Consider the following 26,361-nt stretch of genomic DNA (forward strand, 5'->3'; position numbering starts at 1 on the left):
GCATGGAATCCGACAGGGCTATGAAAAAGAAGGAAATCTTACCTTTTGCAACAGCATGGATGGACCTGGAGATTATTATCCTAAGTTAAATAAGCCAGCCAGAGAGAGACAAATACTATATGATTTTACTTCTATGTGGAATTTAATAAACACAATAAACTGAAAAACAAAATAGAAACAGAGGCAAAGTCACAAGGAAAAAATGGAAAGTTGTCAGAGGGAAAGGGGAGAGGAGACTGAATCAGAGAAGGTAAAATGATTAGCCAAAAAAACATATATTCATAACACATATGTACAGACAACAGGGCAGCAATATCCAGAGGAAAAGGTAAATAGAAGTAGGGGGAGGAGGGCAAAGGGGAGCACAATGCGGTATATAGATGGTGTTATATTGAGTGCGACATTTAAAACCACATGTCAATATGAAAAATTAAACAATTTAAAAATAAATTTTTTAAGTAATTTCTTAGTCAAAATGGCTCACTCTAAAAACAACTCAAGGATAAGACGAAACACTCCCACACTGACATATCACTGGCAAGATTTGATAACACCAGAAAAAAATTCTTTTCCTACCTAAAGGAATAAAAATTAGAATATCTTTAGACACTGGCTGGTTTGCACAGTGGATAAAGCGTCGGCTCGGCATGCAGACATCCCAGGTTCAATCCCTTGTCAGGGCAGACATAAGAAGAGACCATCTGCTTCTCTTCCCCTTCATCTTCCTCTACTCTCTCTTCCCTTCTTGCAGTTCGTCGCTTGACTGCTTTGAGCATTGATGCTGGACACTGAGTATAGCTCCATTGGTCTGAGCATTGGACCCAGATGGGGGGATGCCAGGTGGATCCCAGTCGTGGTGCATGTGAAAGTCTGTCTCTCAATCTCCCCTCCTCTCACTTAAAAATAAATAAATAAATAAATAAATAAATAGAATATCTTTTGATTTCTCAATAGGCACACTAGAAGTTAGAAAACATTGAATAAATGATTTTATTACACTGAAGAAGAAATTCTTAGAATTTTATCTAAAACATTAGTCAAATGAGTAAAGGTACTACTATTATTTATGAATTCAAAAGCAAATCTTATTTCTCACATATATTTTGCCAAAACTATCTGAGGGTGTCCTTGACCAAAACAAGGGCATACACTATGAAATAAACATGTAACACTAAAAAAACAACAACAATATACAGGAAAAAGACAAAGAAAAACTCAAGATGATAGTGTAGCAAATTCTAACGATGACTACTACCACAGGCAAAATATAGAGGACAACTATCCCAAGTTGTAATAAGATTTAAGGTCTTGGCTAGAAACATGCAGTGTCTTGTATATACATGTATGTTTCCTGCAATTACAAATGAGAACTATAATTAACAAATAAGAACTTTATTCTCAGGAATCTTTGATAAAATTGTGTTTGACTGACACTGAATTTCATTGGTTACCCTAAAACTTGGTGTTATTATGTTAATCAGCTTCTTAGCATGAGCATTCTTACCTTTCTGGAATATATGAGAAATCTCCAATATGCCAAAATATGATAAACTCTCTTATACATATAGACAATATCTCTGAAAGGAGATAATAATCTGATATCATTGGCTGTCTCTAGAGAGGTAAATTGAGCTCCTGCAGAAATAGATTATAAAGCAGACTTATGTTTATATCTTATTTCTTTTGAGTTTATTGTAAACATGCTTTATTCAAATTGAATGAAATAAAATACACTTTCTAAAAACATTAACCAGAAAATACAAATACAATTTGAGCCAGCAATTTTACTTCTAGGACTTTGTTTTATATTTCAATAAGATAATGTTGAAGAATTTTTGTTGCAATATTGTACTAGAAAAATATTGAAAATTAGCCAAATGCTAATCATCAGACTTGTAAAAAAAACTAAAAATAAATGATAGAAAACACACTGAAGACACACAAATATGAAGAAACCAGTTATTGACATAGTACATTTTCCAATATGCATTAAGTGAAAGCAACAAAGTTAAAAATGCATAATGTTACCATTTATGTAAAGTAAAAAAGAATATTTTGTTTAGATATGCATGACATGCATGTGAAAGAATAGGAGATAATTGAACATATCAGTTTGATCTGGAGAAAGAAAATGTTGGTAAGAAGACATGAATGGTAATAATTTTCACTGTATTTCTTATATTTCTTACATTTTGAATATGTGAGTTTTGCTTTGTAAGAAGCAGAACAAGTGAAAAATAATTGAGAAATAAAATGATCTGAGGAAGAATGAATCATATACTGAATTTTCAAGGTTTGTGCTCAAAGACAAAGTAGTATTTAAAATGATCTTGAAGGAGAGATTCTGCTCTGAAAAAAATACTTATCCCAGTGGAAGGGAGAAACTAGTCACAATTCACACTTGTAAGTAGAGACATAAACTTAAGTAAATATATGGAGATGAAGAACCATGTAGCATATTAACAGTAAATATTTCAAGATGATTAGAGGATAGGAAATACATATGTAAGGAAGTAATTAGACTAAGGCTAAATATTCATGTTGCAAAGATGGTGCTGAGTTCTTGGGACTGCCATGTGAATGATCTGTGAATAAAGTGTTTATTTTTTTTCCTCTTCCAAGTGAGAGGAGGGGAGATAGATGTACTCCTGCATGCGCACTGACCAGGATCCTCCCAGTAACCCCCATCTGGAGCCATGCTCGCAACTTGGCCATTTTTTTTAGAACCTGAGGCATAGGCTCCACAGGGCCATCCACAGCACCCAGGGCCACTGTGCTTGAACCAATCAAGCAATGGCTATAGGAAAAGAAGAGAGAAAGAAGGAGGAAGGGGAGGGATGGAGAAGCAGATGGTCACTTCTGTGTGACCTGACTAGGAACTGAAACCAGGACATCCACATGCTGGGTTGATGCTTTACCACTGAGGCAATGAGCCAGGGCCAAATAAAGTTTTTAAGACAAAAAATAATTAAAGATAATTTCATAAATTGTTCACTGTCATTCAATTTTGTTTAATGTTTTCAAGTATAACTTGACATCTGGAAGTGTGATACCACCCACTTTATTCTTCTTTTTCAAGACTGCTGAGGCTGTTTGTGTTCTTTTTTGGTTCCATATGAATTTTTGGAATATTTGTTCTATATCTTTGAAGTATGTCCTTAGTATTTTAATAGAAATTGCACTGAATTTATAAATTGTTTTGGGTAATATGGACATTTTAATGATGTTTATTCTTCCTAGCCATGAACACTGTATATGCTTCCACTTGTTTGTATCTTCCTTGCTTTCTCTTATCAATGTTTTATAATTTTCCAAGTACAAGTCTTTAACCTCCTTGGTATTTTATTTATTTTTTTGCAATAGTGAAGAGGGTTGCTTTCTTAATTTCTCTTTCAGACAGATCATTGTTGGTGTATAAAAATGCTTCTGATTTCTGAGTATTAATTTTATATTCTGCCACTTTGCTGAATTCATTTATCAGGTCCAGTAGTTTTATGACTGTGACTTTAGGGTTTTCTATGTACAGTATCATATCATCTGCAAATAATGATAGTTTTACTTCCTCTTTTTCCATTTTGGATGCCTTTTATTTCTTCTTCTTGACTGATTGCTGTGGCTAGGACTTTCAGAACTATGTTGAATAAGAGTGGTGAAAGGACGCACCCCTGCCTTGTTCCTGATCTCAAGGGGATTGCTTTTAACTTTTGCCCATTGAGTATGATGTTGGCCGTGGACCTGTCATAGATGGCCTTTATCATGATGAGGTATGTTCCCTGTATTCCTACTTTGCTGAGAGTTTTGATCATAAATGGGTGCTGGATTTTATCGAATGCTTTTTCTGCATCTACTGATATTATCATGTGGTTTTTGTCCTTCCTTTTGTTTATGTGATGAATCACATTGATTGATTTGCAAATATTGTACCAGCCTTGCCTCCCCAAAATAAATCCCACTTGATCATGATGTATGATTTTTTTCATGTATTGCTGGATCCAGTTTGTTAAAATTTTGTTGAGAATTTTAGCATCTAAATTCATCAGGGATATTGGGCTATAATTTTCTTTCTTTGTGTTGTCTTTGCCTGGCTTTGGAATCAGAATTGTGCTTGCCTCATAAAAGAAGCTTGGAAGTTTTCCTTCCTCTTGAATTTTTTGAAATAGCTTGAGAAGGATAGGAGTTAATTCTTTGAATGTTTGGTAGAATTCATCTGTGAAGCCATCTGGCCCAGGGCTTTTGTTTGTTGGGAGTTTTTTTATGTGTTTTGATCTCATTTGTTGTAATCAGTATATTTAGGTTTTCTGATTCTTCCAGATTGATTTTATTTTTCTGAAGCTGGAAATGGGGAGGCAGTCAGACAGACTCCTGCATGCACCCCACCGGGATCCACCCAGCACACCCACCAGGGGGCGATGATCTGCCCATCTGGGGCATCGCTCTGTTGTGACCAGAGCCACTTTAGCGCCTGAGGCAGAGGCCACAGAGCCATCCCCAGCGTCCGGGCCATCTTTGCTCCAATGGAGCTTTGGCTGCAGGAGGGGAAGAGAGAGACAGAGAGGAAGGAGAGGGGGAGAGGTGGAGAAGCAGATGGGCGCCTCTCCTGTGTGCCCTGGCTGGGAATCGAACCCAGGACTTCCGCACACCGGGCTGACGCTCTACCACTGAGCCAACCAGTCAGGGCCCAGATTGATTTTTGAAAGATTTTTCAAGGAATTTGTCCATTTCACCTAGGTTGTCTAACTTTTTGGCATACAGTTCTTCATAGTATTTTCTTACAATCCTTTGTATTTCTGCTACATCTATTGTTACTTCTCCACCCTCATTTCTAATTTTATTTGAGTTCTTTTTCTTTTTTTCTTTGTGAGTCTGGCTAAGAGTTCATCAGTCTTGTTTAATTTTTCAAAGAACCAGCTCTTGGTTTCATTGATCCTCTGTATTGTTTTTTTAGTCTCTATGTCATTTGTTTCCACTCTGATCTTTATTATTTCCTTCCTTCTACTTCCTCTAGGCTTTACTTGCTGTTCTTTTCCTAGTTCTTTTAGTTTCAGGATTAAGTTGTTTATTTGAGCTTCTTCTAGCTTCTTAAGGTATGCCTATAATGCTATGAACTTCCCTCTCAGACTGCCTTTGCTGTGTCCCACAGATTTTGGGTTGTTGTATGATCATTTTTATTTGTTTTAAGGAAGTTTTTTTTTCCCTTGACCTCATTGTTGACCCAGTCGTTGTTTAATAACATGCTGTTTAGTTTCCAAGTGTTTGAGTATTTTCCAGTTTTTCTATTGTAGTTGATTTCTAGTTTCATGCCATTGTGGTCAAAGAAGATGCTTGATATGATTTCAATCTTATTAAATTTGTTGAGACTCATTTTATGCCCTAATATGTGGTCTATCCTAGAGAATGTACAATGAACACTTCAAAAGAATATATACTCTGCTGCTTTAGGGTGAAAGGTTCTGAAGATATCTATTCAATCCAGTTGATCAAGTACGTCCCTTAATTTTGCTGTTTCTTTGTTAATTTTCTTTCTTGAGGATCTATCCATTGGTGTTAGTGGGATATTGAAATCCCCTACTATTAGAATATTGCTGTTGATCTTTCCCTTTATATCCATCAAAATCTACTTTGTATATTTGGGTGCTCCTATATTAGGTGCATAGATATTTATAATGGTTATCTTTTCCTGTTGGATTGCTCCTTGTATTATTATGTAGTGACCTTTTTATCCCTTACTATAGGCTTTGTTTTAAAGTCTATTTTGTCAGATATATGTATTGCTACCTCAGCTTTTTTTTTTCATTTCCATTCGCATTAAATATTTATTTCCATCCTTTTACACAGTCTATGTGTATCTTTTGTTTTGAGGTGGGTCTCCTGTAGACAGCATATGTGCGGATTCTGTTTTTTTATCCATTCAGCTACCCTATGTCATTTGGAGCATTTAATCCATTTAAATTTAAGGTTATTATTGAAATGTAGTTGTTTATTACCATTTTTTTCTTTAAATCTATATTCCTCTTTTAATAATATATATATTATTTTTCCCCCTGCTTTGTTCTGTCTATAGCAGGCCCCTTAACATTTCTTGCAGCACTGGTTGGTTGTGATGAATTCCTTGTTTTTTTTTGTTGTTGTTGTTTCTTTGTATTGTATGGGAAGCTTTGTATTTCTCTTTCAATTTTAAAGGAAAGTCTTGCTGGATAAAGAAATCTTTGTTTTGGAGATGACGTCAGAGTAATGGCAGGGTAGGAAGCGATACCAATAAATCTCCCCCAAAACTCAACAAGATCTTCAACCAGAAACAGAAAAACCTATACTTGGAGCCTCCAGATGCTTCGCAATACACCCGAAGGTATGGTCGAGTGAAAAATTGGCTAAATATATAACCAAACCCCGAAGGAAATAGGGAGTAAGAAATGCTCCGCCTTCCTCACTAACCTAAACAGGGCGGCTTTCTCTGGTAACTGTGAATATAGAAACTGAGGCGGGCAAAGGGGGTGAATACATCCAGGCCATGGCACAAACGGCCGAACCAGGCTGTGGCACACAGATCCAAGCCGAGGAAAATCTGATCCTGTGGCAACCCGGGCAATACAAGCTAACACTCGCGCCAAACCCAAACAAAGAAAGACAAGCAGGGCAGCCATTTTACCCGATCTCCTGGTCGGCGCACAGTTAGTGGGCGAGAGATTTCTTCCTAAGCCCTGGGAGTGGGTGCCTGTGTTACCCCACAGAGAGGCAGAGTCAGAGGCCTTTCTGTGGGCCGAAAGCAGAATCTCTGGGCAGCCCCAGCGCCCTGGGAAAGCCGTGCACGAGAGGGAGCGAGAACTAATTCCAATGGTGGAAATTTTCCGTGCTGGTGGGGGTTTCACTCAGAGGGAAACGCGGCCGGCCTCATATCCTGGTCTGCGCGCGCAGATAGTGAGCGAGAGATTCCTCCGAGTGCCTCCGCAGTGCGTGCCCGTGTTATTGCACAGAGGGGCAGAGTCAGGGGCCTTTGTGTGGGCCAAAGCGGAATCTCGGGCCACCCTAGCACCTTGCAAAAGCCGCGCACGGGGACGGAGCGAGAGCCAATTTCAACGCTGCAACTTTTCCATGCGGTTGGGGGTTTCACACAGAGCGTGAGACTGCTGGCCGGATATCCTGGTCTGCGCACGCAGATAGTGAGCGGGAGTTTCCTCCAAGCGCCCTGGAAGTGGGCACCCGCCTGTGTTACCAGACAGAGAGGCAGAGCCAGAGGTCTTTGAGTGGGCGGAAACCCCGCCTGATTATGCTAGCAGCTCTGACTGACTGAGCCTTACCCAGAGCCCTGTGCTGAGTGGAAATAGAGTGGGGAGTTGCCAGCTCTTTAAGCCTCTTACTATCCAGGCAGAGGCAGCAGCAACCCCATAGCTGGATTATCAGGCTACTAATTGAGGAAGGAAAGACTAGGAGAAAGGCTCCAGGAACACGGACTCTCTCACTGTCAGAGCCTATACATGCTAATGGGCCTTGAATGCCAACGAGACTAAAGCACAATACATGACATTGCCATAGAGACTTATCAACTGCAAACCTCTACCTGAGCATGCCAAAGGGGCAGAACCCGGGGTACAGAGTCACCGACCAGGAAGAGGGAGAGAAAAGAAAAAGCAAGAAGATAACCTCTCAAAATCAAGAATAATCTGCAGACTTTATAACCTATCCCATTTCATTATATTTGTTCGTTTGTTTCTCTTATCTTCATTCTTGATATTTTTTTCCTCCTCCAATTTGGCAAATTAACTCTCTGCCGGTCTTACTCTCTCCTCTCCTTGAACTACACTACCCATAAGTGTTACATCTCCCATTATATTTTCTCTCCTCTTCCTTTCTCTCTATGAGGGTTGCACTCCAAAACCCTTAACTCTCTCTCTCTCTCTCTCTCTCTCTTTTTTTTCTTCTTTTAGTGGTTCCCTCTTTTTTTCTCTCTCTCTCTTTCTTTTTTCCCTCTATATTAGTTTCTTCCTTTCTCCTTTACATCTCCTCTCATTCAAACCTCAATAACAAACAAATTATCTTATCTGGGACTCAAACTTATGTTTGTGGCATTTTGGAGGGTTTTTACTTCACCTTTTTAACTCACTAGCAGTGCTCCCATCCCTGGCTCTCCATTTTATCTAGTTCTTGTTCCATTAAATACAATAGTAATTTTTTAATTTGTTCCCCCAGTTTTCTTTTTTGCTCTTATTCCTCTAAACATAACTCTCTGACAACCAACACCTAAAAGCAAATCATTTTATTCTTGACACAAATTTTTTCCTTATTTGGTTTTTGTGGGTCCATACCCCCCCCTTTTTTTTTTCTTTTTTTTTTGTCCCTTTATTACTTTTCCCCAAATCAGGCGCTCCATTACAGGCATTGTCTGTTATAATTCACAGTTCACCACAAGATTTTCTCAAGAAAGAGGAGAGAAGAGAGGAGAGGAAAAAAAAAGGGGGGAATAATTTCCTTTTTTAAAAAATTTTTATTTTATTTTATTTTTCTTTGTTTCATTATTAATTTTTTTAAAAAAAACAACTCTTTTTGATTTTTTATTTTTTTAACTTTTTATTCTTTATTAAATCTCATTAATACTATCAACAAAACCACCCTCAGATGCCATTAAGGAAGAGAAAATCGAATATCATGGATACAAAAGAAAGAGAGGTAACACAGCTAGATGAGGAAAAATCTATAGAGAAAAAATTTAATATATTGGAAACCTTGGAGCTAAATGACAGAGAATTCAAGATAGAAATACTAAAAATCGTCCGAGATATACAAGAAAACACAGAAAGGCAATTTAGGGAGCTCAGAAAACAACTCAATGAACACAAAGAATATATGTCCAAGGAAATTGAAACTATAAAAACAAATCAAACAGAGATGAAAAACTCAATTCACGAGCTGAAAAACGAAGTAACAAGCTTAGCTAATAGAACAGGTCAGATAGAAGAGAGGATTAGTGAAATAGAAGACAAGGAACTTGAGGCACAACAGAGAGAAGAAGAAAGACACTCAAAAATTTTAAAAAAATGAGATAGCCCTATAAGAATTATCTTACTTCATCAAAAAGAATAACATTAGAATAATAGGTATATCAGAGGGAGAAGAGAGAGAAAATGGAATGGAGAACATACTCAAACAAATAATAGATGAGAACTTCCCAAGCCTGTGGAAAGGACTAAAGCCTCAAGTTCAAGAAGCAAACAGAACTCTGAGTTTTCTTAACCCCAACAAACCTACTCCAAGGCATATCATAATGAAATTGACACAAACCAACAGCAAAGAAAAAATTCTCAAGGCAGCCAGGGAAAAGAAGAATACAACATATAAAGGAAGGCCCATTAGATTATCATCAGATTTCTCAGCAGAAACTCTACAAGCTAGAAGAGAGGGGACCCCAATATTTAAAGTCTGAAAGGACTTTAAATAAAGAGAGGAACTTTCAGCCATGAATACTATACCCATCAAAGCTATCCATCAAATATGAAGGAGAAATAAACACATTCACAGATACAGAAAAGATGAGGGAATTTATCATCAGAAAACCCCCACTCCAGGAATTACTAAAGGGGGTTCTCCAATCAGATACAAAGAACAAAAAAAAAACAGAGCCACAAGTAAAAGCTCCAAGAAGAACATAATAAAACCAAATTTAAACTGTGACAACAACAAAGAGAAAGAGGGAGAGAAGATGGAGATTAACAGTAGCAAAGGACGATGGAGTGCAAAAGTACTCACAAAATAGTTCGCTACAATGAACAGGGTAGGGACCCTTTTCATTACTCAAAGGTAACCACCATTGAAAAAACCACCACAGAAGTACATGAGATAAAAAAGATAGCAACAGAGGAAAGATGTATGAAATACAACCAAATAAAAACAAAAGATAGAAAAACGAAAGAGAAGGATCAAACAAGACACAAAACTAACAGAAAGCAAGATATAAAATGGCAATAGGGAACTCACAAGTCTCAATAATTACACTAAATATAAACGGATTAAACTCACCAATAAAAAGGCACAGAGTAGCAGAATGGATTAAAAAAGAAAATCCAACTGTATGCTGCCTACAGGAAACTCATCTAAGTAACAAGGATAAAAACAAATTCAAAGTGAAAGGCTGGAAAACAATACTCCAAGCAAATAACATCCAAAAAAAGCAGGTGTAGCAATACTCATATCGGATAATGCTGACTACAAGACAGGAAAAGTACTCAGAGACAAAAATGGCCATTTCATAATGGCTAAGGGGACACTGAATCAAGAAGACATAACAATTCTTAATATATATGCACCAAACCAAGGAGCACCAAAATATATAAGACAGCTACTTATTGATCTTAAAACAAAAACTGACAAAAATACAATCATACTTGGAGACCTCAATACACCGCTGACGGCTCTAGATCGGTCATCCAAACAGAGAATCAACAAAGACATAGTGGCCTTAAACAAAACACTAGAGCACCTGGATATGATAGACATCTACAGGACATTTCATCCCAAAGTGACTGAGTATACATTTTTCTCCAGTGTACATGGATCATTCTCAAGAATTGACCATATGTTGGGCCACAAAAACAACATCAGCAAATTCAGAAAAATTGAAGTTGTACCAAGCATATTTTCTGATCATAAAGCCTTGAAACTAGAATTCAACTGCAAAAAGGAGGAAAAAAATCCCACAAAAATGTGGAAACTAAACAACATACTTTTAAAAAATGAATGGGTCAAAGAAGAAATGAGTGCAGAGATCAAAAGATATATACAGACTAATGAAAATGAAAATACGACATATCAGAAACTATGGGATGCAGCAAAAGCAGTGATAAGAGGGAAGTTCATATCACTTCAGGCATATATGAACAAACAAGAGAGAGCCCAAGTGAACCACTTAACTTCCCACCTAAAGGAACTAGAAAAAGAAGAACAAAGACAACCCAAAACCAGCCGAAGAAAGATAATAAAAATTAGAGCAGAAATAAATGAAATAGAGATCAGAAAAACTATAGAAAAAATTAATAGAACAAGGAGCTGGTTCTTTGAAAAGATCAACAAAATTGACAAACCCTTGGCAAGACTTACCAAGGAAAAAAGAGAAAGAACTCATATAAACAAAATCTAAAATGAAAGAGGAGAAATCACCATGGACACCATAGATATACAAAGAATTATTGTAGAATACTATGAAAAACTTTATGCCACTAAATTCAACAACCTAGAAAAAAATGGATAAGTTCCTAGAAAAATACAACCTTCCTAGACTGAGTCAAGAAGAAGCAGAAAGCCTAAACAGACCTATTAGTAGAGAAGAAATAGAAAAAACCATTAAAAACCTCCCCAAAAATAAAAGTCCAGGCCCTGACGGCTATACCAGCGAATTTTATCAAACATTCAAAGAAGACTTGGTTCCTATTCTACTCAAAGTCTTCCAAAAAATTGAAGAAGAAGCAATACTTCCAAACACTTTTTATGAGGCCAACATAACCCTCATACCAAAACCTGGCAAGGATGGCACAAAAAAAGAAAACTACAGACCAATATCTCTAATGAATACAGATGCTAAAATACTAAACAAAATACTAGCAAATCGAATACAACAACATATTAAAAAAATAATACATCATGATCAAGTGGGATTCATCCCAGAATCTCAAGGATGGTTCAACATAAGTAAAATGGTTAACGTAATACAGCATATCAACAAACAAAGAACAAAAACCACATGATATTATCAATAGATGCAGAAAAGGCTTTTGATAAAATACAACACAATTTTATGTTTAAGACTCTGAACAAAATGGGTATAGAAGGAAAATATCTCAACATGATAAAGGCCATATATGATAAACCATCAACTAACATCATATTAAATGGCACAAAACTGAAGGCTTTCTCCCTTAAATCAGGAACAAGACAGGGTTGTCCACTCTCTCCACTCTTATTTAATGTGGTACTAGAGGTTCTAGCCAAAACAATCAGACAAGACAAAGAAATAAAAGGCATCCATATAGGAAAAGAAGAAGTAAAGGTATCACTTTTTGCAGATGATATGATCCTATACATCGAAAACCCCAAAGAATCCACAAAAAGACTACTAGAAACAATAAGCCAATACAGTAAGGTCACAGGATACAAAATTAACATACAGAAGTCAATAGCCTTTCTATATGCCAGCAATGAAACAATTCAGAACGAACTCAAAAGAATAATCCCCTTCACGATTGCAACAAAAAAAATAAAATACTTAGGAATAAACATAACAAAGAATGTAAAAGACTTATATAATGAAAACTATAAACCATTGTTAAGGGAAATCGAAAAAGATATAATGAGATGGTAGAATATACCTTGTTCTTGGCTAGGAAGAATAAATATAATCAAGATGGCTATATTACCCAAAGCAATATACAAATTTAATGCAATTCCCATCAAACTTCCAATGACATTTTTTAAAGAAATAGAGCAAAAAATCATCAGATTTATATGGAACTATAAAAAACCCCGAATAGCCAAAGCAATCCTAAAGAAAAAGAATGAAGCTGGGGGCATTACAATACCTGACTCAAACTATATTATAGGACCACAACAATCAAAACAGCATGGTATTGGCAGAAAAATAGACACTCAGACCAATGGAACAGAATAGAAAGTCCAGAAATAAAACCACATATATATAGTCAAATAATTTTTTACAAATGGGCCAACAACACACAATGGAGAAAAGAAAGCCTCTTTCAATAAATGGTGCTGGGAAAACTGGAAAGCCACATGCAAAAGAATGAAACTGGACTACAGTTTGTCCCCCTGTACAAAAATTAACTCAAAATAGATCAAAGATCTAAACATAAGACCTGAAACAATTAAGTACATAGAAGAAGACATAGGTACTCAACTCATGGACCTGGGTTTTAAAGAGCATTTTATGAATTTGACTCCACAGGCAAGAGAAGTGAAGGCAAAAATTAATGAATGGGACTACATCAGACTAAGAAGTTTTTGCTCAGCAAGAGAAACTGATAACAAAATAAACAGAAAGCCAACTAAATGGGAAATGATATTTTCAAACAACAGCTCAGATAAGAGCCTAATATCCAAAATATACAAAGAACTCATAAAACTCAACAACAAACAAACAAACAATCCAATAAAAAAATGGGAAGAGGATATGATTAGACACTTCTCCCAGGAAGAAATACAAATGGCCAACAGATATATGAAAAGATGCTCATCTTCTTTAGCTATTAGAGAAATGCAAATCAAAACGGCAATGAGATACCACCTCACACCTGTTCGATTAGCTGTTATTAGCAAGTCAGGTAATAGCAAATGTTGGAGAGGCTGTGGAGAAAAAGGAACCCTCATACACTGTTGGTGGGAATGTAAAGTAGTACAACCATTATGGAAGAAAGTATGGTGGTTCCTCAAAAAACTGCAAATAGAACTACCTTATGACCCAGCAATCCCTCTACTGGGTATATACCCCAAAAACTCAGAAACATTGATTCGTAAAGACACATGTAGTCCCATGTTTATTGCAGCATTGTTCACAGTGGCCAGGACATGGAAACAACCAAAAAGCCCATCAATAGATGACTGGATAAAGAAGATGTGGCACATATACACTATGGAATACTACTCAGCCATAAGAAATGATGACATTGGAACATTTACAGCAAAATGGTGGGATCTTGATAACATGATACGAAGCGAAATAAGTAAATCAGAAAAAAACAGGAACTGCATTATTCCATATGTAGGTGGGACATAAAAGTGAAACTAAGAGACATTGATAAGAGTGTGGTGGTTACAGGGGGGAGGGGGGAATGGGAGAGGTGTAGGGGCACAAAGAAAACAAGATAGAAGGTGACAGAGGACAATCTGACTTTAGGTGATGGGTATGCAACATAATTGAACGACAAGATAACCTGGACTTGTTATCTTTGATTATATGTATCCTGATTTATTGATGTCACCCCATTAAAAAAATAAAATTATTAAAAAAAAAAAGAAATCTTCGTTTTAGGTTCTTGTTCTGCATTATTTTGAATATTTCTTCCCAATCCCTTCTGGCCTCAAGTGTTTTTGTTGAGAAGTCGAATGTCTTCCTTATGCTGTTCCTTTGTAGGTGATTGACTGTTTTTATCTTACAGCTTTTAATATTCTTTATCTATTAGCTTTGGTATTTTGATTATGATATGTCTTGGTGTGGGTCTCTGGGTTCTTTTTAAATGGGGTTCTATCTGCTTCTTGACCTTGTGTGACTCTTACCTGCATAAATTTAGGAAATTTTTCATCTAATTTCTTCAGAGAGTTTCTCTAGTCCTTGTTCTTTCTCTTCTCATTTAGGAACCCCTATTATGTAGATATATTTTCTCTTCATGTTGTCACAGAGCTCTCTTAAGGTTTTCTCAGACTTTTTGAAAATCTTTTCTTTTTGCTTTTTTGCTTTTATGTTTTTACTTATCTTGTCCTCTAAGTTGCTGATTCAATCCTCTGCTTCATCCAGATTGCTTTTAATTCCTTCTAGTATAGCCTTCATTTCTGATATTGTGTTTTTCATTTCTGTCTGGTTCTTCTTTATGATGTTCATGTTCTTTTTGAAGCTTACAATTTTTTTATTGAGGTGTTCATTAAGTCCATCCATTGTAGCCTTGAGATCCTTAAGCATCCTAACAATCATTATTTTATACTCTGCATCTGGTAATTTGATTACTTCTGATTCATCCAGGACTTTTTCTGAGGACTTATCTTGTTGAAGCATATAACTTATGTTTCTCTGCCTACACATTATTCTCTGTATGACTTATAGGCTTCTTCCAGTTGTGATCTCCTTACCTAGTAGAGCTGCTTTGAAGTCTTGAGTTGTTTTCTTCTCAGTTTTCTTAACTCAGTGTTAATCTTGTTTACTGATCTCTGCAGGGGGATTATTTGAAACTGTATCCAGAAATGTGGTGGTTGTAACCTGAGACTCTGAAGGCTTGATCTGCCAGCTTCTCTCAGGAGGTGGGGTGCTTTCTCAGCTTCAGTAGGGGGAGGTGTATCTCAGATCTCCATGGAGACCTGAGTTACTGCCCCTCCTCCCCACTTTCTGTTTTCAGCTATGTCTTGTTGCACTGATTGGAGCTGGAGAGCTTTCTGGAGGTGGGTCACCTGGAACCACTTTAGGCTTGTGCTGTATGGAGGGGTCAACCCCTCCCCCAGCTATGGCCACATCCGCACTGGATGAGTCAGCTTCTCAGGTCATCCTATACATTCCTCTGCCCCTGACCTTCTGTCTCTCTCTCCCCACTTTCCTTTTGGTAGACAAGGTAGCCCTCTCAGCACACCTCATTCCTAGGTCCCCAGGCAAGTGGCTATTAGAAATATTTTCTGCTCTTATAATGAGAGCCCTTCTGAGTCTCAGACTCACCCCCCCCCTTTCTGGAAGCAGGGAGGCTCCCACCATGTCCTATACTTCCTTCCAGGCTTAGTGTGTCTTCTTCTTTGCTCCTGGGTTTTTGAGACCTGTTCTTGTAGTCCAAAGTTTGTTTTTCATGCAGATGGTTCCTAAATTAATTTGTAATCTAGTTTGATGGTGTGTGCTGGGAGTCTGTGTGTCTGCCTATTCTGCTGCCATCTTTCAATAATTGTTTAGTGTTTTCAAATGCAGTTTATTTTACATAAGATTTTGTTAGACTATTGATATTACTTATCTCTTATTTATTTACTTATATTTATATTTATATCTTCAATGTGGCATTTTGCTTAAAATTGTTGGACCAATAGCATCACTTGGCACATGTGCATGCACATTTCTCTGTGTGTTCATGTCATAAAAATCATGAGATATTAATTTGTCAAAACCTTTGAAAAAAAATATGGTAGTGATGGTGTGCACCAAATATATACTTGTATCCTTTGACATCCTCCACTCCTCTTGACAGTATTATGATACATTACAAGACCTGGCTCATGAACTATGAATAAAGTTCACCAAATTACATAAGTATTCTTAATTATGAAAAGTCTTTTGAAAATTTTAGGTATTAAATTAATATGTACAGTGCTGAAATAATGCTAAATCCATAACAATCATATCTGCAGAAAGAACTGTGCATTAAGTAGAGTAAATAAGTTCATCTATGATGTAAAATAAGCAATATAAGCAGTGCATTTCAGATTGTTTTCTAAAACAGTTTTTAACTGACCACAATTTAATGCACTATCAGGTATTTTGCAAAGTTCTGAGCCTAAAATAAATAAAAAGTGCTGCTGCCTTTAAGGGGGGTACACATAGACTGAAAGTGAAGGGACAAAAAAAGATTTTCCATGCTAAAGAAAACCAAAGAAAATAGTCTTCAATAAAAGACTGTGAGGCCTGACCAGGTGGTGGCACAGTGGATAGAACATCAGCCTGGGGTGCTGAGGACACATGTTCAAAACCTCAAGGTCACCAGCTTGAGCGTTGGGTCACTGGCTTGAGTGTGGAATCATAGAAAGGACCCCAAAGTCACTGGCTTGAGTACAATGTCTCTGGCTTGAAGCCCAAGGTCATTGGCTTGAGTAATGGTCATTGGCTTGGCTAAAGTCTTCCAGTAAGGCATATATGAGAAAGCAATCAATGAATAAGATGCCTCAACTATGAGTTGATGCTTCTCATCTCTCTCCCTTCCTATCCATCTGTTCTTGTTTGTCCTCTCTCTGACTCCCCTAAAAAAAAGACTGAGGAGGGCCAAGATGGTGGCACTATAGCTAGCAATCATTCATATGACAAAGCTGAGGACTGAATGAACAGCATCTAAACAACAAATAAAAGAGGACACTGAATAGAGAGGCTGGAAAGCTGCTGGAGTCTTCCAGGTGCAGTAGGGACTATCTGGCTAGAGGAGCTGCCCAGTGCCATTGTTTATGGTTTCCCTCCACATCAATAGGGTGGGTGTGGACAGAAGCTCTATTCATTTGCTTTGGCCTATGTGCAAATCACTGTCTGCATGTTCCCAATTACATTGCTCAAAGCCTTTGCCTTTTAACCCTGGGAGTAAGAAGAAACAACAGGGCATCACCACATGCCCTTATTCTCCTTGCTAGTAGCCACTTTTCACTAGGCAAACCAGTGTCCAGGTTCCATAGTACTTGTTAGGTCAATGCATCTCCAAATTCTCTGGCATATAAAGCCTACAGAAAAGTCATGTCTACATGGGACTGCTTTATGTACAACCAAGAAGAGAGATTGTATAAAAAAAAACTGAAGAGCTAATAGGCTCTCTGGCACTTCTGGAATTCTCTGGGGTCAAAGATACTTGTGAGTGGCATTCTTCATGCCCATTTCTATCTCCCCAGCGTGGATGATAACTTTATTCAGATGCTCTAGCCTGCCTTCATTGTCACTGTTGAATGTTCCCAGATACATCTCCCAAGCCAAATCAGGCACCAAACACTGGGAACAAACTGAATCAAGAGGGCATTGCTTCACACACTTGGCCTCCCCATGTGAAGGAAAGCTGGCTTGGTGGGTGTGCCTTAGGCACCAGCTCAGACTATCTTAATGGTCTTTCAAAACTACCCAGTACACACAGCCAACACAGAGACTGCTTCTAAATAAGGCTACTCTTTCAAACTGAGAAAGATAGCTATTTTGTCTAATTCATATAATCAAGCAAACAAAGTTAAACGAAATGGAGTGACAGAAGATTCTTTAAAAAAACAAAAAGTCCCCAGGAAAAAACCTTAAGGTAACAGAGATAAGTAACTTGTCTAATCTAGAATTCAAAAAAGGGGGGGATCCAAGATGGCAGTGGAGTAGGTGGAAGCTAGAGTCACCTCCTCCCAAGACCAAACTAGAATTACAACTAAAATGTAAAGTAATCAACCTAAATAAGCAAGTAAAGATTAGCTGAAGAGAACTCTTATAAACATAGATTTACAGAAGAAGTGACATGGAGACTGGTAGGAAGTATAGAGGTGCAAAAAAAGCAGGCCCTGTTCCCACAGGCAGTGGCTAAAATTTAGAGTGCTATCTCAGCTGCAAAGGTTTCTCCTAAAAAGTGTGAGGTCTCAGCCCCAAGCTGAGATCCCCAGCCCAGTGCACAAGAGCAGGGAAAAAACACCCACATAACATCTGGCTGTAAAAATCAGTGGGGATTCTGTCCAACAGAGAGACAGAGGCCTGGTAGAGAAACAAGTGTCCCTTAAAGGGCCAATGCACAAAATCTAATCCACAGTACTGGGCTCCTGGAGAAGTAGGGCAAAACAGACTAGAGTCATACAAGTAGAGACTGGTGACTCTGAGGAGAGAGCTGAGAGGACAATTACTAGGATCCCCTGTGCTGAGTCACTCCACTGAATTTCAGACACCATATTTCTTAGGCAGAGTACACTCGACACAGGGCACCAGTCTAAAGCGGTGTTTCCCAACATGGGGCCCACGCCCCACAGGGGGACAATTTGATAGTTAAGAGGGGCAATTTGAAAATGGACTCAACACGACTTTAACTCTTTCGCCCCGGGCCATTTAAATGCAATGCTAGATATCGGTGCCAAATTTAACAAAAAATGCAATTCTTAAATAAGTGCAGTAAATAATTATTAAGTATAATTTCGTTTGATGAGACCAAAATATCAACTGGGTGATTGCCGTCGTCAAGTAAACTTCGTCCTGGGTTCACCATGGAGCGTGCGGTCTGCCGCGGGGAACCCCGGACATTTTAAAAACTCGCTAAACAACACAGTTGTTCTCAACTAATTGGCCCATCGCAACTTCTGTAGTGTTTCACATCATTCAGTTGGTGTTAATTTGAAATAAGTGTCAGTCAAAACTGTTGTAAAAGCTCGTTGATTTAATAAATATACATATATATATTGTATAGATATAATTGGTAAGTATTTGATTTTATTTTTATCAATATTAAACTCTTTATTAAGTACTTCTTGCACCGGGGCTAGAAAGCACTAATATTTTATAAATATTATTGGGGCTATAATAGTGCATGCATGAAAATTTTAATTTTAGAAGCATAACTTTCTAGAAAATTTTGTCAAGTGGAAAAAATATAGATACCTTTTGATTTGCGGTGGTAGTGTAGTAAATGTGTTATATACATTTAAATAAATATAAATTTTTAGTATACGTTTACTCTATGTCACATTGAATATATTTTAACACATATTTTAATATTAGTTTTTAATTGATCTTATTTTTATTTCTTATAGCCCATAGTAAAATGAGTGGTGCAAACAAGAAAAAAACTAGTCAATATTCGGAGGATTATTTAAAATTTGGGTTCATACCCACTGTTCACGATGAGCAGATTCCTTTTTGTCTTTTATGCCAGCAATGCTTGACCAACGAATCAATGAAACAAGGTCGTCTTGAGGCGCATTTGAAGGCGAAACATAGTGCTCATATTAATTCAGATTTGAGTTACTTTAAAACTTTAAAGAAAAATTTTGAAAAAAGGACAACACTAAAGTCTCTATTTACTGCTCATACTTCAACTAATAATCGTGTTCTTGAGGCTAGTTATCAGATTTCTTTATTCATCGCTAAAACTGGAGAAAATCACACTATAGGAGAGAATTTAATAAAACCGTTAATATCAGCATTTCTTAAAACGGTTCTTGAAAAAGATGACAAAGATGTAAAAGCTATGCCACTCAGTGACAATACTGTTAGCAGAAGAATAGACAAAATGAGTGAGGATATTGAAAAACAACTTATTGAAAAGCTGAAAACAAGAAAATTCTCTTTGCAAATGGATGAATCAACTTTGAGAGACAGTGAGGCAGTATTGATAACTTACGTAAGATATATGATAAAGGACATTTTGCTGAAGAAATGTTGTTCTGTAAAAGATTAGAAAGCACACTACCTCCAAAGATATATATAATAAGCTAAAAAACTTAGATGTCAATGATATACCAATGAAAAATATAACATCTTGTGTTGCAGATGGTGCTCCCAATATGATGGGCAAGAAAAATGGCTGCTTAAAATTGATGAAAGATGCGAATCCAGAAATGATTCTTGTGCATTGTGTTATTCATAGGGAAAACTTGGTAGCTAAAAACATCTCGCCTGTTCTGAATGAAGTATTACATACAGTAATAAAGTGTGTTAATGCTATTAAAGCTAGTGCCAAATGTGAGCGTCTTTTCAAGCTATTTTGTGAAGAACAAAATGAAGACCATGTGAGACTTTTACTTCATATTGAAGTAAGATGGCTATCTAAAGGAAACTGCTTGAAAAGATTTATGGAACTGTTTGATAGTCTTAGTGATTTTTTAAGCGACAAACCTGAAATGAAGTATCTGTTAACAATAGATGGTAAAGCATTTGTGAGTTATTTAGCCGATATCTTTGAAAAACTAAATATATTAAATAAGCAACTTCAAGGAACAAATGAAACTCTTGTCAATGCAAAAGCAAAGATATTTGGTTTCATTACCAATATAGTGTTATGTCAGAAACATATTAACAACAAAAACTTTAAACAGTTTCATTGGCTCCAAAAATGTGAAGTAACTGATACCACTTTACTTGTTATTGTCAATCATTTGAATATTCTATCGGCTGATTTAAAAGAAAGATTTTCTGATCTAAAACAAATTGATTTCCCAACATGGATGATGTAGCCAATGTTAGTGGATTTGTCTGATATATCAAATATGCAGTATCAAGAAGAACTCGCAGAATTGCAAAATGATGAGTCAGTTAAAGCTTTATTTAATATCAAAGGAGCGATGGCATGGCTTTGTGAGGAAACAGAAATCAAATACCCAAATTCAACCAAATGTGCAAGAAAACTATTGCTACTGTTTCCATCTTCATTTTTAGCTGAATGTGGATTTAGTGCTATAAATGATTTATTGGTAAAAAAAAAAAAGAAATCGGCTGGATATAACACAACGTGGAGACTTGAGACTAAAGCTAACCAAATTGGAACCTAATATAAAATCTCTGTGCAGTAAGCATCAAGCGCAAGGATCACACTAAATTAAAATAATAAATTAATATAGAAAAATCTGTATTAAAATTATTTGGAATTTATATTTCTGTTTTTCATTATATGTTTTGAAATTTTACTTACTGTGTTTTATTAACAATTTCATAGTGATTTCTTCCTAGAACCTATCATTTATGTTTATTAAGTGAACAAATCAATTTTTTAATGTTAAAAATTATGTATGTTATATAGGGGGGGACATAAAAATTTTAGAAAGGTTAAGGTGGGGCATGGCACAAAAAAGGTTGGGAAACACTGGTCTAGAGGAATGAAACACCCCCACCTTCTGGACTCCCACCCTGCTGTGCTCTTGCCCTGCTGAGGAGACAGCTGCTTTGGCCATCATGTAGAAGTCTGGGCAGACTCAGAGGGTGTTGGTGACTAAGTTGTATAGCTTTGAGGCAGGGGCCATTCTCCCACTTTTCTGTGAATGTGGCTGGTCCCTCCCCTTCACAGGAGATCCACTAGCCCCACTCTCCAGGCTCTCAGTGGCCTTACTCTTTCAATTCTTGGTGGTTTTGCACTGCCATTGTCTGGGGAAAGTCTGGAACAGTCTGAGTAGTGTGGCTCTGGGGAGAGTAAGCCCCCTGACATCTCCCAATTCTGAACAAAACTTCTCCGGTTCCTGAATCCCAGTGGCCTTGCTGAGATCACGCTCCTGGAAGAATCTGGAAAATACTGAGTTGTATGGCTCTAGGATGGGGAAAATTTTTCCTTTACACATTCATCTAGTGCAGAGCTTTCTCTTCAGATGGCCAAATCTTGGTTTGTTTGGGCCTGATGAACTCTATTGGCCTAACCCTGATGACTCCCTGAGATCCTGCACCATCACAAAAATGTACAAACACCCAGTAGGTGACAGCTAGACTTGATATACCCTGAGACATTTGCTAAGTGGCCTCAGACCCAGGACTAGCACCAAGTTTGAACCTGTATAAACTTGGTAAACAGTTTTTGCCTGTATCTGGTGACTCACTGAGAACCTATTGCATGCAACTCAAGTACTGCCAGAAGAACTTTCACTGACAAAGCTTACCAGGCATGCAGCAGGCAGAGAGAGAGGCTAAGGTGGACCTTGGGGATCCTTGGGACTTTTGCTGACCTGCCTGGCTCTGGTGCTAGTAAAAGCCAGCCTAGGTGCATAACTTGATCTCTCTTGCATACACCCAGGCCCAGAAGTAAAAGCTACAACCTGTGAATTGCTTTGTAACTCCAATCAGGTTGCTGAAAGCCTGTCATAGGAAGCACCTGATACTGGTCTATACCAGAGTCGCTCCCAAGAGGCTCCAGAAGCAACAAATCTAGTGGACAACATCAGACATCATCAGAGCAGGATTTAATTAGCTTCACAAGTAGTGTATCCAGAGGGAGATCTTGGCAGGCACCAGCATGCTGAGGTGTGGTCAGCACCTGCACAGCAGCTCATGTACTGTAGGCAGGGTTGATTCTCTCAGTCACGCAGCTTGAGGGTTAACCCCAAACAGCAACAAGCCAATAGCAATCAAGACACAATTACAGCAGTAGGGCCCACAACTTACACAAGAGATATTCCTGGAATACCCAGTACAGGTGACCAAGAAGACTGTGCCACAAGTTCCCAAAGGACATCTACTACATAAGAATACCCCACAAAGAATGGGAGTTAGCAGATCTATCTAATACATAGAAACAAACAAAAATAGGCAGCCAAAATGGGCAGAAAATGATACATGCCCCAAATAAAAGGAGAAATCTCTAGAAAAATAATCAAATGAAATTGAGGCAAGCTACTTACCAGATATAAAGTTAAAAGCATGTTTATAAAAATACTAAAGGAACATAACAAGCACTATAAGGAACTTAGATGCACAACAACATTAAAAAAGATGTAGAAACTATAATAAAGAAACATAAGAAATAAAGAATATAATATCAATAATAAAAAATACACTAGAAGGAATAAACTGTAGGTTGGACGAAGCAGACAACCATGTTTATATTTGGAAGACAAGGTAGGAGCACACACCCAATCAGAGCAGAAAAAAAAATTTAAAAATGAAGATAGCTTAAGGGTTGTTTTGGAAAATGTGAAGCATACCAACATCCGCATAATGGGGTACCAGATATAGAAGGGAGAGAGCTCATGATTGAGAGCCTTTCTGAAGAAATAATGACCACAGATTTTCTTAACCTGGTGAAAATAATCACACACAAATCCAGGAAGTACAGAGAGTCCCAAATAAGATGAACCCAAAGGGACCAACAGCAACACACATCAAAATTAAAATGGCAAAGGTTAAAGACAAAGAGAGAATTTTAAAACATCAATAGAAAGACAATTATCTACAAGGGACTTCCCATAAACTTTCAAATGATTTTTTTTTTCAGAGAGAGGGATAGATAGGGACAGACAGGAATGGAGAGAGATGAGAAGCATCGATCATTAGTTTTTTGTTGCGACACCTTAGTTGTTCATTGATTGCTTTCTCATATGTGCCTTGACCATGGGGCTACAGCAGACCAAGAAACTTCTTGCTCATGCCAACGACTTTGGGTCCAAGCTGGTGAGCTTTGCTCAAACCAGATGAGCCCATGCTCAAGCTGGCGACCTCGGGGTCTCAAACCTGGGTCCTCTGCATCCCAGTCTGACACTCTATCCACTGCGCCACTGCCTGGTCAGGCTCAGATGATTTCTCAACATAAACATTTCAAGCTAAAAGGAACTGACATGAAATATTCAAAGTGATGAAAAGCAAGGACCTACAACCAAGACTACTTTACCCAGCAAGGTTATAACTTAAAATTAAAGAAGAAATAAAGAGCTTCCCAGACAAAAACAAAACAAAACAAAAACCCCTAAAGGTGTTTGTTACCAACAAACTAATATTACAGAAATATTTTAAGGTCTTCTAGAGGAAAAAGAAGAAATAAAAAAACATGCCTGACCTGTGGTGGCGCAGTGGGATAAAGCATCGACCTGGAACACTGAGGTTGCCGGTTCGAAACCCTGGGCTTGCCTGGTCAAGGCACATATGGGAGTTGATGCTTCCTGCTCCTCCCCCTTCTCTCTCTCTCCCCTCTCTCTAAAAATCAATTAAAAAATCAAAAAAAAAAAAAAAAAAAAAAAAAAAAAAAAAACATGGTCCTGGCCCATTAGCTCAGTTGCTTAAGAGCATTGTCCTAAAGTGAGAAGGTTGCAGGTTCAATCCCCAATCAGGGTACACATGAAAAACAAGCAAAGAATACACAACTGAGCTGAAAAATAAATGAATGATTGCCTTTCCCCTCCCCCTCTCTGTCTCTCTAAAAATCAATAGAAATTAAGCCCTGGCTGGATAGCTCAGTTGGTTGGAGAGTAGTCCTGAGCACAGGATTTGCCGGTTCCATTCCCCAGTCAGGGCCCATACAGGAGCAGCTCAATGTTCTTGTCTTGCTCTCTCCATGACTCTCTCTCAAAAATCAAATAAGCAAAAATAAAAATAAAACAGAGGGAAATAGAGACAGTCCCCATGTTATGAATGAGACAGATTATGTAGACTTAAAAATGTTTAAGCATTTTTATGCACAGAAAGGTAAAATAAATAATTGTTAAGACAAACATCCATCTAAGTCTTATTTAATAGGTAAATGTACATATTTCAATTTATATTCAAATTCAATTTAAGAACAAACTTACACGACCTATCTTGTTTGTAACCCAGGACTGCCTGTAGTTAAAAAAATTGGAAATAAATACATACCTATCAATAATCACTTTATTTTTTTAATATTTCATTTATTCATTGTAGAGCAAAAATTGAGAGAGAGAGAGAGAGAGAGAGAGAGGAGAGAGAGAGAAAGAGAGAAAGGGGGAGGAGCAGGAAGCATAAACTCCCATATGTACCTTGACGAGGCAAGCCAGGGTTTTGAACAGGTGACTTCACTGTTCCAGGTTGACACTTTATCCACTGTGCCACCACAGGCCAGGCTCAATAATCACTTTAAATGTAAATGACTTAAGCCTGACCAAGTGGTGGCGCAGTGGATAGAGCATTGGACTGGGATGCAGAGGACCCAGGTTAGAGACCCCAAGGTCATCAGCTTGAGCGCAGGCCCATCTGGTTTGAGCAAAGCTCACCAGCTTGGACCCAAGGTCACTGGCTTGAGCTAGGGGTTAGTCAGTCTGCTGAAGGCCCACGGTCAAGGCACATATGAGAAAGCGATCAATGAACAACTAAGGTCTCACAATAAAAATCTGATGATTGATGCTTCTCATCTCTCTCCATTCCTGTCTGTCTGTCCCTATCTATCCCTCTCTCTGTCTCTGTAAAAAAAAAAAAAGAAAAAAGTAAATAACAAATGATCTAATCAAAAGACACAGGGTAGCTGAAAGAATAAGAAAAGAAGACCCATATGTATGCTGTCTACAAGAAACACACCTCAGAATAAAAGATACATACAAGACTAAAAGCAAAGTGACAAAAAGAGATACATCATGCAAATGGAAATAAAAATAAAGCTGGAGTAGCAATACTTGTATCAAACAAAATAAACTTTAATATAAAGGGTATAGTAAAAGACAAAGAACACTACATGAGGATAAAGGAAACAATCCAACAATAGATATAATCCTTGTAAAATACTGAGCACCCAAAATTAATGTGCCTAAATATATAACGAAAATATTAGTAAACATAAAGGAAGAGATCAACACTGATCCAGTCATAGTAGGAGGCTTTAATACCCTATTGACATCAATGGATAAATCTTTCAGAAAGAAAATAAACAAGAAAACAATGACTTTAAATGACAAACTAGATCAGATGGATTTAATATCTTCAGAGCATTTTATTCCAAAGCAACAGAATACATATTCTTTTCAAGAGCACATGGATCATTTTCTAGGATAGATTATATGTTAGAACACAAAACAAATCTCAATGAATTTAAGAAGATTGAAATCATATCAGACATCGTTCTTGACCTATATGATATGAAACTATAGGTCAATAGTTGACCTATATGGTATGAAACTATAAGTCAAAAAATGCACAAAGACATGGAGGTTAAATAACATGCTATTAAACAATAAGTGGGTTAGCATTAATATCAAGGAAGAAATCAAAAGATACCTTAAATGAAAATGAGTACACAGAACTCAAAATCTATAGAACACAACAAAAGTACTTCTAACAAAAATATTCATAATATTACAGGTTTATTTCAAGAAAAGAAAAAATATCAAGTAATCTAACCTTAGACATAAAGGAACTAAAAATAAACCCAACAAACAAAGACTAAAGTAATTAAAAGAAAGGAAATAATCAGAGCAAGTCTAAAAGAAAGGAAATAATCAGAGCAAGTCTAAAAGAAATAGTCTAAAAAATAATATGACAGATCAATGAAACCAAGAGCTGGT

Source organism: Saccopteryx bilineata, chromosome 5, assembly GCF_036850765.1.
Source record: "Saccopteryx bilineata isolate mSacBil1 chromosome 5, mSacBil1_pri_phased_curated, whole genome shotgun sequence".
Taxonomy (NCBI): Eukaryota; Metazoa; Chordata; class Mammalia; order Chiroptera; family Emballonuridae; genus Saccopteryx; species Saccopteryx bilineata.